Below are 15,738 nucleotides of genomic sequence, written 5' to 3' on the forward strand. Positions count from 1 at the left end.
TATAGACGAGATGTGTTTGTAGTGTTGGTCATGTTAGCAGATCAAACATGACTATTTAGAAACACAGAATGTAGTACAGACGATGTGTGTTTGTATTGTTGGTCATGTTATCATATCACGCAAGACTGTTTAGAAACTCAGAATGTAGTATAGACGATGTGTGTTTCTATTGTTGGTCATGTTATCATTTCAGACATGACTGTGTAGAAACTCAGGATGTAGTATAGACGAGGTGTGTTTGTATCGTTGGTTATGTTATCATATCAGACATGACTGTTTAAAAACACAGAATGTAGTATAGATGATGTGTGTTTGTATTGTCGGTCATGTTATCATATCAAACATGACTGTTTAGAAACACAGACTATAGTATAGACGAGGTTTGTTTGTATTGTCGGTCATGTTATCATATCAGGCATGACTGTTTAGAAACAGAGAATGTATTATAGACGAGGTGTGTTTGTATTGTTGGTCATGTTATCATATCAGGCATGACTGTTTAGAAACACAGAATGTAGTATAGACGAGATGTGTTTGTATTGTTGGTCATGTTATCATATCAGGCATGACTGTTTAGAAACACAGAATGTAGTATAGACGAGATGTGTTTGTATTGTTGGTCATGTTATTATATCAGGCATGACTGTTTAGAAACACAGACTGTAGTACAGACGAGGTGTGTTTGTATTGTTGGTCATGTTATCATATCACACATGACTGTTTAGAAACACAGAATGTAGTATAGACGAGATGTGTTTCTATTGTTGGTCATGTTATCATATCAGACAAGACTGTTTAGAAACACAGACTGTAGTACAGACGAGGTGTGATTGTATTGTCGGTCATGTTATCATATCACACATGACTGTTTAGAAACTCAGAATGTAGTATAGACGAGGTGTGTTTGTATTGTTGGTCATGTTATCATATCACACATGACTGTTTAGAAACACAGAATGTAGTATAGACGATGTGTGTTTGTATTGTTGGTCATGTTATCATATCAGGCATAACTGTTTAGAAACTCAGAATGTAGTATAGACGATGTGTGTTTGTATTGTTGGTCATGTTATCATATCACACATGACTGTTTAGAAACACAGAATGTAGTATAGACGATGTGTGTTTGTATTGTTGGTCATGTTATCATATCAGACATGACTGTTTAGAAACACAGAATGTAGTATAGACGAGGTGTGTTTGTATTGTTGGTCATGTTATCATATCACACATGACTGTTTAGAAACTCAGAATGTAGTATAGACGATGTGTGATTGTATTGTTGGTCATGTTATCATATCAGGCATAACTGTTTAGAAACACAGAATGTAGTATAGACGATGTGTGTTTGTATTGTTGGTCATGTTATCATATCAGGCATGACTGTTTAGAAACTCAGAATGTAGTATAGACGATGTGTGTTTGTATTGTTGGTCATGTTATCATATCACACATGACTGTTTAGAAACACAGAATGTAGTATAGACGAGGTGTGTTTGTACTGTCGGTCATGTTATCATATCACACATGACTGTTTAGAAACACAGAATGTAGTATAGACGAGGTGTGTTTGTAGTGTTGGTCATGTTAGCAGATCAAACATGACTATTTAGAAACACAGACTGTAGTATAGACGAGGGGTGTTTAAACTGTCGGTCATGTTTGTCGTGTCATTGCTGAGTTTAACCAGGTGTTGTTATCTCCTTAGAGTTGACAGATAGTGAGTGGCAAATTGGAAATATGAATATTTATAGATAAACAGACAGATCATTTAACCCCATTATCAGGTTAACAGTACGTTACTCACTGAAAACAATTTCAAGTGAAATATAGAACCTCGTCTCTCATGGAGATCTACGATCATAACAACACCTCTGACCACCTTTTACGTAATAAAAATATTTATTTAAAACATCTCAAATGTTACTAAACACTAGAATATCTTCTTTTTTTTTGTTCTCCAAACACGTCAGAACATCATGCGCACCTTGCTAACCAATCGCAGTCCAGTATTAGGTGTCATTCTGTTTGAGCTGACCAGTACACCCCATAATATTATTTGAAACGTGGGTCCCTCACAAATTTTTGGTTCTTATATTGTTGGTTAGCACAAAGCTACACAATGGGTTATCTGTGCTCTGCCCATCACGGGTATCGAAACCAGGATTTTAGCGATGCGAGTCTGCACACATACCGCTGTGCCACTTGGGGAGCTTGATAGTCGGTTGTTTGGCGTTCAGAGACGCAAAGCAACCAGGCTGTCTGCGCGCAAAGAATCGGTAAAAAAAGTAAAATTATTAAAACATGTAAACATCAATGACATTCAAATAAAACAAATGCCAAGTTTCGAATAAAAAACTTAAACAGAATTTAAGCCAATGACCCCTAAACATGTAAAAATACAAGTAAGGTGGGGCTCAGCATGGCCAGGTGGTTAAGGCACTCGATTCGTAATCCGAGGAGCGCAGGTTCGGATCTCCATCACACCAAACGTGCACGCCCTTTCAGCCGTGAGGGCTTTATAATATTACGGTCAATCCCACTATTCGTTGGTAAAATAGTAGCCCAAGAGATGGCGGTGGGTGGTGGTGACTAGCTACCTTCACTGTAGTCTTACACTGCTAAATTAGGGACAGATAGCGCAGATAGCCCTCGAGTAGCTTTGCGCGAAATTCAAAACAAACCAAACGAAGTGAAGTGGACAATGTCACCATATCCAGTGGCACTGTCCAACGTCAGAGGTAAAACCTATGGTGGAAACTTGTCAGGACAGTAACAACAGCACAACAGCGAAACGTGGGCTTTTGTGACTTGAGTGTTTCAAAAGCTACATATTGGTGGATCGATCCCAGATAATACAAAACGATGATAAATTATGGTTTTGATACGAAGTACTCAGTTTTCATGATTCGTACTATAGGTAACTAGTATGTGAAGTGAGAGACAAATGTTCCTCTACATTAAAATACTTATATTTTGTTCACGAAATTTCAGCCTTTTAACAGCGAACAACGAAATGTAATTGTCTCTTTTGAGCCTTGTTGTAGTAGGTGGTACTGACGTCATTCAAAACACGTGACGTCATAACACAAGAATCCTCGAGCCATCATGCTTCATACCTAATGGACTTTCTTGAACAATTACTATTTCAATAGCGTTAAATAATACACATCAATAGCTAATTTCTCACAGCCTCGTTTTGATACCCTGTTATGTAGCACTTTACAGTTACAACTGTTGTCGTGACCTTGAATGTGCTTCAATATGGTGTTAGAGCGACGTCTGGCGGAAGTAACTGTCGTGGTGGCTTTGTAAGTAGTTTAAGTTGGTGTTATAGCGAAGTCTGGAGGTAGTGATAATATTCTGACAAGGGGTCTTTTACTACATATGCAGTTTTTACCTTGATTATTTATTCAGCGTATAATATATTAATACGCTTATCACAAACTTAAGACCCGTTACCTCCGATCGGGTGTTTGTTTCTCATAAGCACAGAACGATTTAACACATTATACGAGAGACACTGTTTCTAAGCGGGCCTAGTGGGTAACATGTCGGGCTGCGGTTGGAAAGGCCTGGGATTTTAAAATAAAATACATTCCACCAGCACCCCTAACGTTTTTCGAAAGCAACGTATCGTAAAAATTAATTTATAATAAACCACTTTATGAAAAGGATGTTAATAGAAGGAAAGAAAAAGAAAGACGTAAAGGTTTTGAATCTCATTATAAGCTTTAAGGGCGTTATAAAAGTGACAGTCAGTACAGTTGGGATCTGCTTGTTTGGTTTCCTTGTGGAAACGAATCCCAGAAGTTTTTGACCGGATGGTTTTCTGCATGAATTTCTTAATGAATGCACCATTCGTCAAGCACGATCATACGTCCACAACGGTCACGTGATTTCTATAAGGTCACGAACACGAAACGTTCAATGACCAATCAATAGATCGGCGTGAGCGCGTTATAAGAGAGACCATCAAATCCCATTAGTCGCTATAACGAAAGTAACTACAAACCTGGCGATGAGTACCAATCTGCAACCTCCCCTCTGGTCTTCAAAATGTGGAAGAGCTGTGCTGAAAGAGACTTGTGCGAAACTCAAACAAACTAACATTCCAGCCTCCTGTCAAGGCCTTTCCCATTAAATGAGTTTGTTTCCTTATAGCAAAGCCACATCGAGCTATGTCATGAGCCCACCGAAGAGAATCGAAACCCTGATTTTAGCGTTGTAAATCCGTAACTTAACGCTGTACCAGTGGGGGAACCCTAAATTGTAAATTAGCCTGTACCATATATTCCAATGTTTCTAACTAGTGTGTATGTATTTCCAGCTTTAGATGGATATCGGAATATAAAGTTTATAGACTCAAAACTGATATGATTTTAAAAATAATTTATTTATAATCATAAAGGGAGAGATGAAACAACTCAAATCAACACAAAACAGAAGTTCTGTTTATCAATGTTTACTGAGTAACACTGGATTTATCTTGTAACACATTACTTCAGATACTGTTGTAGGAAGTTCAGTTTATCACAGTTTACTAAGTAACACTGGATTTATCTTGTAACACATTACTTCAGACACTGTTGTAGGAAGTTCAGTTTATCACTGTTTACTAAGTAACACCGGATTTATCTTGTAACACATTACTTCAGACACTGTTGTAGGAAGTTCAGTTTATCACAGTTTACTAAGTAACACTGGATTTATCTTGTAACACATTACTTCAGATACTGTTGTAGGAAGTTCTGTTTATCAATGTTTACTGAGTAACACTGGATTTATCTTGTAACACATTACTTCAGACACTGTTGTAGGAAGTTCAGTTTATCACAGTTTATTAAGTAACACCGGATTTATCTTGTAACACATTACTTCAGACACTGTTGTAGGAAGTACAGTTTATCACAATTTACTAAGTAACACCGGATTTATCTTGTAACACATTACTTCAGACACTGTTGTAGGAAGTTCAGTTTATCACAGTTTACTAAGTAACACTGGATTTATCTTGTAACACATTACTTCAGATACTGTTGTAGGAAGTTCAGTTTATCACAGTTTACTAAGTAACACTGGATTTATCTTGTAACACATTACTTCAGACACTGTTGTAGGAAGTTCAGTTTATCACTGTTTACTAAGTAACACCGGATTTATCTTGTAACACATTACTTCAGACACTGTTGTAGGAAGTTCAGTTTATCACAGTTTACTAAGTAACACTGGATTTATCTTGTAACACATTACTTCAGATACTGTTGTAGGAAGTTCAGTTTATCACTGTTTACTAAGTAACACCGGATTTATCTTGTAACACATTACTTCAGACACTGTTGTAGGAAGTTCAGTTTATCACAGTTTACTAAGTAACACTGGATTTATCTTGTAACACATTACTTCAGATACTGTTGTAGGAAGTTCAGTTTATCACTGTTTACTAAGTAACACCGGATTTATCTTGTAACACATTACTTCAGACACTGTTGTAGGAAGTTCAGTTTATCACTGTTTACTAAGTAACACCGGAGTTATCTTGTAACACATTACCTCAGATGTCTCTTTAAAGAACTCTATGCATCAGTTTTTGTTTATTTGTTATTAAGCTTAAAGCAGGCTATCTGCGCTCTGCCAACCAGAGGTCTCGAAATCCGATGTTTAACCTTCTAAGTTCTCACACTTACCACTGAGGCTAAATCACCAGAATTGACTACGTTATTTTTTTATTAAATAAATAAATATATTAAATAAATAATTATAAAAAATATAAATATTAACAATGTACATTATAAAGCTACACGGGAGAGTGGACTAAACCAGATAGAATGTTGAGAAATTCAATGTTACGAATATTGGGATTCAATATGAGTGTTGTTTTCTTACAGCAAAGGCATATTGGGTTATCTGCTGAGCCTATCGAGGGGAATCGAACCCCTGGTTTTAGCGTTGTAAATCCGAGGACTTAGCACTGTACCAGCGGGGGACAATTCAGTATGGAACAGCTTGAAAAGTTTATTAAAAAAAAACTGTATAAATACGAAGATTTCTGCGCATGCGTTACAGATAAGCACACACTGGGATATACAGTTATATTTTGGAGACACAAGTTCGGATATGAAAGGTATAACACAACATGGACGTCGAAACGCAGAAAGAATGGTAAATATATATAGATTGTTTAGGCAGAGTATACGTGATGAAACTTTGTAACATGGACGACAACAGCCTGTTGTGGAAACACAAATGTAGAGGACGACGTATTCAGGTCGGAGGAAAGGCGGAAGACTTTCGAAACGTCGTCCTCTACATTTGTGTTTCCACAACGGGCAGTTGTCGTCCATGTTACAAAGTTTCATCTCATCCAATATATCTTTCGGAAAGAAGTTTTATTAGCTCTAGCAGATTTTATGGATAGCAGGCATAATAAATAAACTATGACAGAACGAGTTGGCCCCCGGCATGGCCAGGTGGTTAACTCGTAATCCGAGGATCGCGGGTTCGAATCCTCCTAGTACCAAACATGCTCGCCCCTTCAGCCGTGGGGGCGTTATAATGTAACAGTCAATCCCACTATTCGTTGGTAAAAGTGTGGCCCAAGAGTTGGCGGTGGGTGGTGATGACTAGCTGCCTTCCCTCTTGTCTTACACTGCTAAATTAGGGACGGCTAGCGCAGATAGCTCTCGTGTAGCTTCGTGCGAAATTCAAAAAACAAACAAACAGAACCGTTTTGGTATAATCTAAAAATAAAAATGTATAAGAAAGCCTGGCTTCGATTTCAAACGGGATATGTTTTATAAACAATTTTAATCCAGACAAAAGGTCTTTTTTATGTTTGTCTCTTTTTAAATTTACAGATATCTTTTAAAACAAGTGTATGTGTGTTTTCTTACAGCAAAGCCACATCAGGCTATCTGCTTATCTTACCGAATGGAATTGCGCCCCTAGTTTTAGCGTTGTAAATCCGCAGACTTACAGCTGTACTAGCGGAGAACATCTAAAATAAAAGCAAAGGTTGAAATACAAACCTCAACATTATGTAGCACTACATTATCAATTTGCCATACTGAGGTTTGAAACTTTGTTATTTGACATCTCTTAAATTATGTGATGTTAAATTATATACATAGAAGTAAACTTATTAGCAAAAACCGCTCATTACACGGTTGTATTTAACGTATCAACTGAAAATTATATCGAAATAAAAAAATGGCTTCGTTTGGAAACAGCGCATTTTTCTTCTGCTTATAATTAATGTTGTTTTTACATAGAACTGCTGATAAATTCGTGTCTCGTGCTTTGCTTCATCAGGCCTTTCTAGTCTGTATATTACTTGATTTGAAATAAAATTGAAATATTCTTATAACAAGGTAACTAAAGGCGTAAAAGTAAATACAAGAGAAGCGTTTACTTCATGTAAAAATAATACCATCGTTCTTGTGGTAAAACTCTTTGCTATAGGAATACACTGATGTTTCTAACAATGAACGTTATGTTAAATAAATATATACATATGTTATGGTGTGTACGCCATTTTAGAAGCCTTGGCAGAAACATTACTCATGTACTTTTCATAAGACTTTAGAGTTAGGCCTACTACATTTTTAGACACCATGTTCTTTATTTAGTCTCTTAGAATTTTAAATAATTCGAACAATATGAAGTAATAGTATTTCAAACACAAGATATTCACCATTGTCGAAAACGTTTGTTTGTTCTTGAATTTCGCGCAAAGCTACACGAGGGCTATCTGCGCTAGTCGTCCCTAATTTAGCAGTGTAAGACTAGAGGGTCATCACCACCCACCGCCAACTCTTGGGCTGTTTTTTTTACCATACTGGAATTAACCGTTTCATTATAATGACCCCACGGGTGAAAGGGCGTGCATGTTTGGTAGCCGTCCCTAATTTAGCAATGTAAGACCACTAGTCATCACTACCCACCGCCAACTCTTGGGCTACTCTTTTATCAACGAATAGTGGAATTGACCGTCACATTATAACGCTCCCACGGCTGAAAGGACGTGCATGTTTGATGCAACCGGGCTTCAAACCCGCGACCCTCTGATTATTACTCGAACGCCTCAGTCTACCTGCCCATGTCGCGCCTGCCGAAAATGCGTTTTGTTTTGGCTTGGAATGTTTTACTTCAGATAGTGTTGCAAGAAGCATATTACAGTGACCAAGTTATAAGGGGATTATATTGAAAGATATTAGTCGCATGTTTTTGTGTGGTTTCCTTCATCAAGTTGACGCACAAATTTGTTTCTGATCAAATACGGTTATGTACGTGTGAGAAATGCTCAGTTTATGAATATTTATTAGTTTACGTTTTATTTAGTATTTCCAAAATTAAGTTATGTAAGCACTTTTAAGGGTCATTAACTTCCATCAAGTCTGTTGCTTTAGGGAGAGGGGATCGTTACCTCTCCATGTATAAAAGTTCAGGTAAGTCATTAGATTATTAACATTTTCACGTGTGACACTTTATTAGGGTTATTAACCACTTTAATTTCTAGGACTTTAGTGGGGCTATCACCCCCATCCCCCACTTTATCCAATGGTATTCCCCGACCTTTATCATAGTGGAATTATCATTATCAGAATTATGTTATAAACTACCTCACTGTTTTTTTCTTTTTGTAAAGTTATGACACCACAGATAAACCGTAACCGTTTCGTGACATACCAGATCAAATATTACTGCTTAAGTAACAAACCAGACCTCACTGAGCTGTTTTTGTTAGTTTGTGTTGACTTCCCATGGATGTTTATAAGTTTACGTCTCCTGGAGGAATTTTTTTTCATTTTGTGAGACGCGGTAAAAACCAAAAAAATAATATTGAGGGGAATTTTTTGAGATTTAAACTACTTTTATTTCCATAAACATATTTGTCGAAGCCTAAATATATATTATATACTCGCGCGTGTTTGTAAGCCCCCCCCCCCCGTATTCATAGCCCATTTTACAGTTTTAGCACTACAACGATACAAACTTAACCAGTTAATATATAGTAGCTGAACATGTTATTATTACTTATTATGGTAGACCCAGACGTTCGATTCCCCTGGCGGGCATTTCGTAATTGCATTTTTTCAGTCTGAATCACAAATTAAAAGATACCTAATCACCTACAGTTGTATTTGAGTCACATTCGAGACATTTCGTCTTTGAAATGACGAACTAGTACCACAGGTCTCCGAGTGGTATGGTGTCACTTTCCAAAATGTAAGTGGCATTAATACAAAGAAGCACGCATTCAGTCATGCGACCTCTTGTGTCATCTAGAAACACCACAGCCGTTAAATTCTATAACGTTGGGAAACATGATAATAGCTTGAAACGAACTAAATATAAACAAACTCCGGTCCTTAATCTAAACTAAGACAAGCGTGTGGTCTACAGGACGCGTCTTGGACGTGATGGAACTCATTGTTAGTGTATATACGGCTCTCTAAGTGCGTTCCTTTAATAATTACCTGTTATCACGAGCTTGTCGACAACCAGCCACAACAACGTACGTGTTAGGTGTTTATGACGTGGGAAGCCTTTCGTATTTCTGTGTCGCAATGATGTTCTGTACGCACGCGCATAAAAGCGTAAAATATCGCAAGGATCTGGGTCAGATGTCGGGTTTTGACTAATGATAAAATATAAGCAGAGCTGGAGTCTCCGGGCTTCTATTATCATATAACCTAGAATTAAGATTGGGGTCTATGTGGATCTCTTCGACCCTTTAAATATATTTTTCCCGAAGTATTTGTACACCAAAATGCTCGTGAACGTGAATAGCGTACGTACGATTTACAGCAAAAAAAAAAAAAAAAAATACTTGTTTGTTTGTTTTTGAATTTCGCACAAAGCTACTCAAGGGCTATCAGTGCTAACCGTCCCTAATTTAGCAGTGTAAGACTAGAGGGAAGGCAGCTAGTCATCACCACCCACTGCCAACTCTTTTACCAACGAATAGTGAGTGGGATTGACCGCAACATATAACGCACAAGCTACTCAAGGGCTATCTGTGCTAACTGTCCCTAATTTAGCAATGTAAGACTAGAGGGAAGGCAGCTAGTCATCACCACCCACTGCCAACTCTTTTACCAACGAATAGTAAGTGGGATTGACCGTAACATATAACGCACAAGCTACTCAAGGGCTATCTGTGCTAACTGTCCCTAATTTAGCAATGTAAGACTAGAGGGAAGGCAGCTAGTCATCACCACCCACTGCCAACTCTTTTACCAACGAATAGTGAGTGGGATTGACCGAAACATTATAACGCCCCCACGTCTGAAAGGGAGAGCATGTTTGGTGCGACGGGGATGCGAAACCTCGACCCTCATATTACGAGTCGAACGCCTTAACCCACCTGGCCATGCCAGGCCACGCGAACAAATACAATTGTAGGGAAATAAATGTATATTTAATCAGTTAAAAAACAAAAAAACAAAGAAGGAAAAAATTAGTTAATTGAAGTAATAGAAGTCTCGACATAAGTTCCCCTCCTTTCGGCCATGTTTTTACAATGAACTCTTTGAGAAACTAATAAAACCTGGCGTGCGGATCGTACCGTCCAATGACCAATCGTATTTCCTGGCGGTGTTTCCGCTTCACTGGCCATTCTTCTCCAAGAATAATAAATAATAATAGTAATAATAATAAATGCTGTCTTGTTCGCGCTGATTTCAAAGGACCAATTGTCTTAGTGACCAATTAGGATGGAGGTTCTAACAACGTTGTACCACTTCTAAGCAATTTGCATTTCGTCTCTCTCCAACTTCCGTTCCACACGTGCATCGCGGATAATATTCTCAATTCGAAAAGAAACCATAAATAGTTGTATTTCCTTGTCATAAACGTGGGAAAACAGTGGGAGGTTCGCGCTTGCAGAAGGGGAGGTGCTACTGGGCACAATCCTAGGTTGTTCGCTTCGCTTCTTCTTTGTGGGTATTTGGGTATGTTGAATTTTAGATGCCCAGGAGGGTCAGGTGCAGAAGACCTTTTCCTCCATCCATAACTTTCATATCGGCTACTGCTATGCTGTTGTTATAGTGATTTTGGGCCAGAGTAACCCACAGTACTTCGGCCATTTTCAGGGCAATGTCTATGTATTGTCTTGATTTGCCATTTTTTTTTTATTTTCCCCCAGTGGCTCAGCGGTATGTCTGCAGAGTATAAAGCTAAAAACCGGGTTTCGATACCCGTGGTGGGCAGAACACAGATAGCCCATTGTGTAGCTTTGTGCTTCATTCAAAAACAACAACAACCATTTATTTATGTTTTTTTATTTTCTATTATTATTATTATTATTTATTTGTTTTTGTTTTTTCAATTTATTTATATATATTTAACGGAAAAAGAGAAAGAAAGAAAGAAGTTTGTCTGTTTGTTTTTGAATTTCCCACAAAGCTACTCGAGGGCTATCTGCGCTAGCCGTCCCTAATTTAGCAGTGTAAGACTAGAGGGAAGGAAGCTAGTCATCACCATCCACCGCCAACTCTTGGGCTACTCTTTTACCAACGAATAGTGGGATTTACTGTCACATTATAACGTCATCACGGCTGAAAAGGCGAGTGTCTACTGCATGGTGGCCAACTTGATTTATATTTCTTAAATATATATTCTAGGAGAGAAATACTTAGGGCTATGTTCATCATGTACGTATTATCTGGCGAGATCACACAATAAATCATTTTTATTAAAATAATTTAGTGTATTATGCAAGAGTCTTTCAGATACTGTCTCTATGTTTGCATACTTGTGAATGAACATGGATGATGTACTACGTGGTACTTTATAAGCTGAAGTTAAGACTGAATTTTGTATTTTTTTGTAGTTTACGTAATTGTTTTCATGTTATGTTTACCCAAGCAAGAGATATGTATTCTATTTTGGGTCTAATGTATGTTTTGTAGATTTTTATTATATTATCAGGTGATGTGCCTTGATTTTTACCTGAAAGACTAGGTTGGTAAAGACAGATTTGTTCGTTTTGAATTTCGCGCAATGCTACACGAGGGCTATCTGTGCTAGCCACGACTGAAAGGGCGAGCATGTTTGGTGTGACGGGGATTCGAACCCGCGACCCCCGGATTACGAGTCGAGTTCCTTAACCACCTGGCCATGCCGAGACCCATTTGTGAAGGAAGCTGAATGCCAGTAACACATCAAAAGAAAATATATAAAAGGAAAATTGCTGGCTGCATAAACATTCAGCCCCTTAAGTCAGTACTTGGTGGAAGCACCTTTGCCAACAATTATCGCTGTGAGCCTTTTTGGATAGGTCTGCACCAGATCTGCAAAATTGGATGGTCAAATGTTTGCCCTTCTTTCTGTCAAAGTTGATCCAATTCCGATAAGTTATTTGAGGACTGTTGATGGATTGCAATCTTCACTTATCACGATATAGTTTCCATTGGATTTCAAGTCAGGTCTTGGACTGGTCCGCTGCAGGACATTCAATTTTTTCTATTAAAACCATTTCAGTGTAGCTTTGGTCTTGTGCTCCGAGTCCTTCCCTGTCCTGCTGGAATTTTCGACTCAAGCAGGTTTTCCTTTACTTTGCATCACTCGTCACCCCCTCAGTACTGATAACCTACTTAATCCATACTGATGAGAAGCATCCCTATAACATCATTCGACCACCGACATGTTTGACAGTTGGTATGGCATTGCCTGAGTGATGTGCTGTATTCAGTTTGCAGCTTTAAATTTAGACCAGAAACTCAATATTTGTCTCGCTTGACCACAAAACCTTTTGCCACATGTCTGCAGTATCGTTTACGCGCTTTTTGCAACTTACAGATTTAAAATGATTCTTTTTCAATAATGGCTTCTTTCTTTCCACTCACCCATACTGACCAGCTTTGTGTTGGGGCCAGGATATTGTCGGTGGATGAACACTGCCTTCCATCTTAAACATGGAACTTTGTAAATATTTTAAAGTCACTGTTGATTTCACTGTGGTACATCTCGCCGGTTTCCTGCTTGTCTGGTTACTTAGTTTGGAAAGGCAGCCTGATCTGGGTGGTGACTGGGTGGTATGAAGCACATTCCACTTCTTAACGATGGACTTCACTCAAAAGGATAATCAGTGACATGAAATTTTCTTGTTAGTTTCTCCTGATCTGAAGTTCTTTACCACTGACTTGTTTGGAAAGCACCTTGGTCTTCATGGTTGGTTTGTCATTATCACTACATGAGTTGTGGTTTCAAAGGGAATGAAAACCCTACTTTGTTTAACCTTATTTACATGATATGAACACTCTATAGCTTTCTCTGTTTGAAATGGACTGTGTAGATTCTAAATATAAATTTTCATTTAGATAGCAACAAATTGGGAAACTTTGCAGAAGGGTGAACACTTCTGCAAAGAACTGTATTATTAGAATGATAGACGTATAACTAAACTAATCATTTATTTAAAATAGTGATTATATGTTACTAAATATAATTATATTTAATTATTACGGTAATGGCACGAAGTCATATTTGGATATAAAACCCCTAGTTCCAGAGATATCACTGATATATCACTGTACACTGTACATACGTGTACACTGTTGTTGCTATAGTAACGTTATGAGAAAAGAGTTTCTCATAACTGGATATTTAGTAGATTTTTCTGGTTATTTACCTGATAAGATGATGTGACCCATTAGCAGTCACTAGGAAAACTAACGTGATCCCATATCAGTCACTAACAATCTGATGTGGTCCACAAGCAGTCACTAGACAAACTAACGGGGTCCCTTATCAGTCACTAACAATCTGATATGGTCCACAAGCAGTCACTAAACAAACTAACGTGATCCCTTATCAGTCACTAACAATCTGATGTGGTCCTCAAGCAGTCACTAGACAAACTGATGTAATTAATCCATCAGCAGTCACCACACAAATTGATGTGACCCACTAGCAGATATCATATAAACTGACGTGACATCTGTTTGTCACCAGACAAACTGACGTGACACATTATTAAACACTGATGTGACGGGGTAAGGACATAAAGCGTAAACAATAATAAAATATTTCAGATGTCATTCTGTTTCATTCCATAATTTATATAATGGTTATTTAAGAGCACACTTTAGTTTAAAAAATGTATACTCTTCGACTACAAAAATATTTACAAGTACAGTACACAAATCTACACAAGTGTAACAGTTAGAAGATTGTTTATTTTGAAATAATTGTTGGGTTTATGTTCCTCATGTGGTGGTACATTCATGATGCTAAGAATCACGTAGGTTCAAATTTGCTCCTGATGAAGAAAGGTCCACTTTTCGAAAACGACTAGGATTCGAACCCGCGACCCTCGGATTAGGAGTTGATCGCCTTAATACGTGTGGCCATGAACAATTTCATTATATTATATTATAATTATCTGGTGTAACTTTAAATTAGATTAATAAAGTGATAGATAGTGATTTATTTCAAGTTAAAGATGCCCCAAAATACTTTCCTCATTGTTTTAAAGACATTCTGAATATCAGCTACACTTTCAAACGTTTGAAATAACTACCCGACTGGTTACAGCCACCTATAAATGCATCATCTAAAAGAATTGTTCTATCCTGATGGGTTAGAATAAGAGTGTTATCAAATATAAGTACTTAACACATCACAATATTACAACACTTTGACGTGTTCATATATCCTGGAGAGTTACAGTTCCCCAAACCAGAGTTAAATATTAGTATATCTAGCCCAGTACTTTGTAGTTGTGTATACGTTAATCCCTTATCGTTTACTATTTTATGAACACTTTGTTTTTTCACCCCTTAAAATACAACTTGAAGCATAATATGTTCTGTCCACCCGATAAGTTTTACAGTCTAGTGCTATAGAACAATGGGCCTGGCATGGCCTAGCGCGTTAAGGCGTGCGCTTCGTAATCTGAGGGTCGCGGGTTCGCGCCCGAGTCGCGCCAAACATGCTCGCTCTTTCAGCCGTGGGGGCGTTATAGCGTGACGGTCAATCCCACTATTCGTTGGTAAAAGAGTAGCCCAAGAGTTGGCGGTGGGTGGTGATGACTAGCTGCCTTCCCTCTAGTCTTACACTGCTAAATTAGGGACGGCTAGCACAGATAGCCCTCGAGTAGCTTTGTGCGAAATTCCAAAACAAACAAACAAAGCTATAGAACATTTTCGAAGAGCGAGATTCCAAGTGTTCTTTAGCTCGCCTTAGGCTGTCCGTGTAAGAACAGAGGTCCTTCACTCTATCTGTGGATACTGTGGTGTAACTATTGCGTTGTGGTATCCATTCATTAAAAGTCGCTGTTTGTTCCATTCTGTTAATATTAGTAACAGAAAGGAAGAACTTTTTATGTTAAACTGGCTGCTCGTTCTTGTGTGTGTGGCTGACGTCATTTAGAACTTTATAGAAACGGTTTCTGATATCGAGAAACTGCACGCTTTGGAAGCTTCAAAGGCCATTCGTATATCTGGAGGGTTTAAACTTTGCGGGAGGCTTAGCGAACCACGGTGTCCAGAACAGGTTAAGCACACATAACTGTCACCCCTGAAGACAGATTGTTCTCTTTGAAATACCGACAAGTCGAATTGTTATTTATTACGAGTTAAAATTAAAGTAGTTATTCAACAGAAACCGTCTCTAAACTTTATCATAAAGGTTAAAAGTTTACTGGTTTGTTCGTTTCCTATTTGTAATAACATCACCAGCCCCTTTAAATGAACGTATCTGCCCCTAGGATAAAAACAGCTCGAATTATAA

The sequence above is a fragment of the Tachypleus tridentatus genome, chromosome 7 (genome assembly GCF_004210375.1).
Source record: "Tachypleus tridentatus isolate NWPU-2018 chromosome 7, ASM421037v1, whole genome shotgun sequence".
In the NCBI taxonomy this organism is placed as follows: Eukaryota; Metazoa; Arthropoda; class Merostomata; order Xiphosura; family Limulidae; genus Tachypleus; species Tachypleus tridentatus.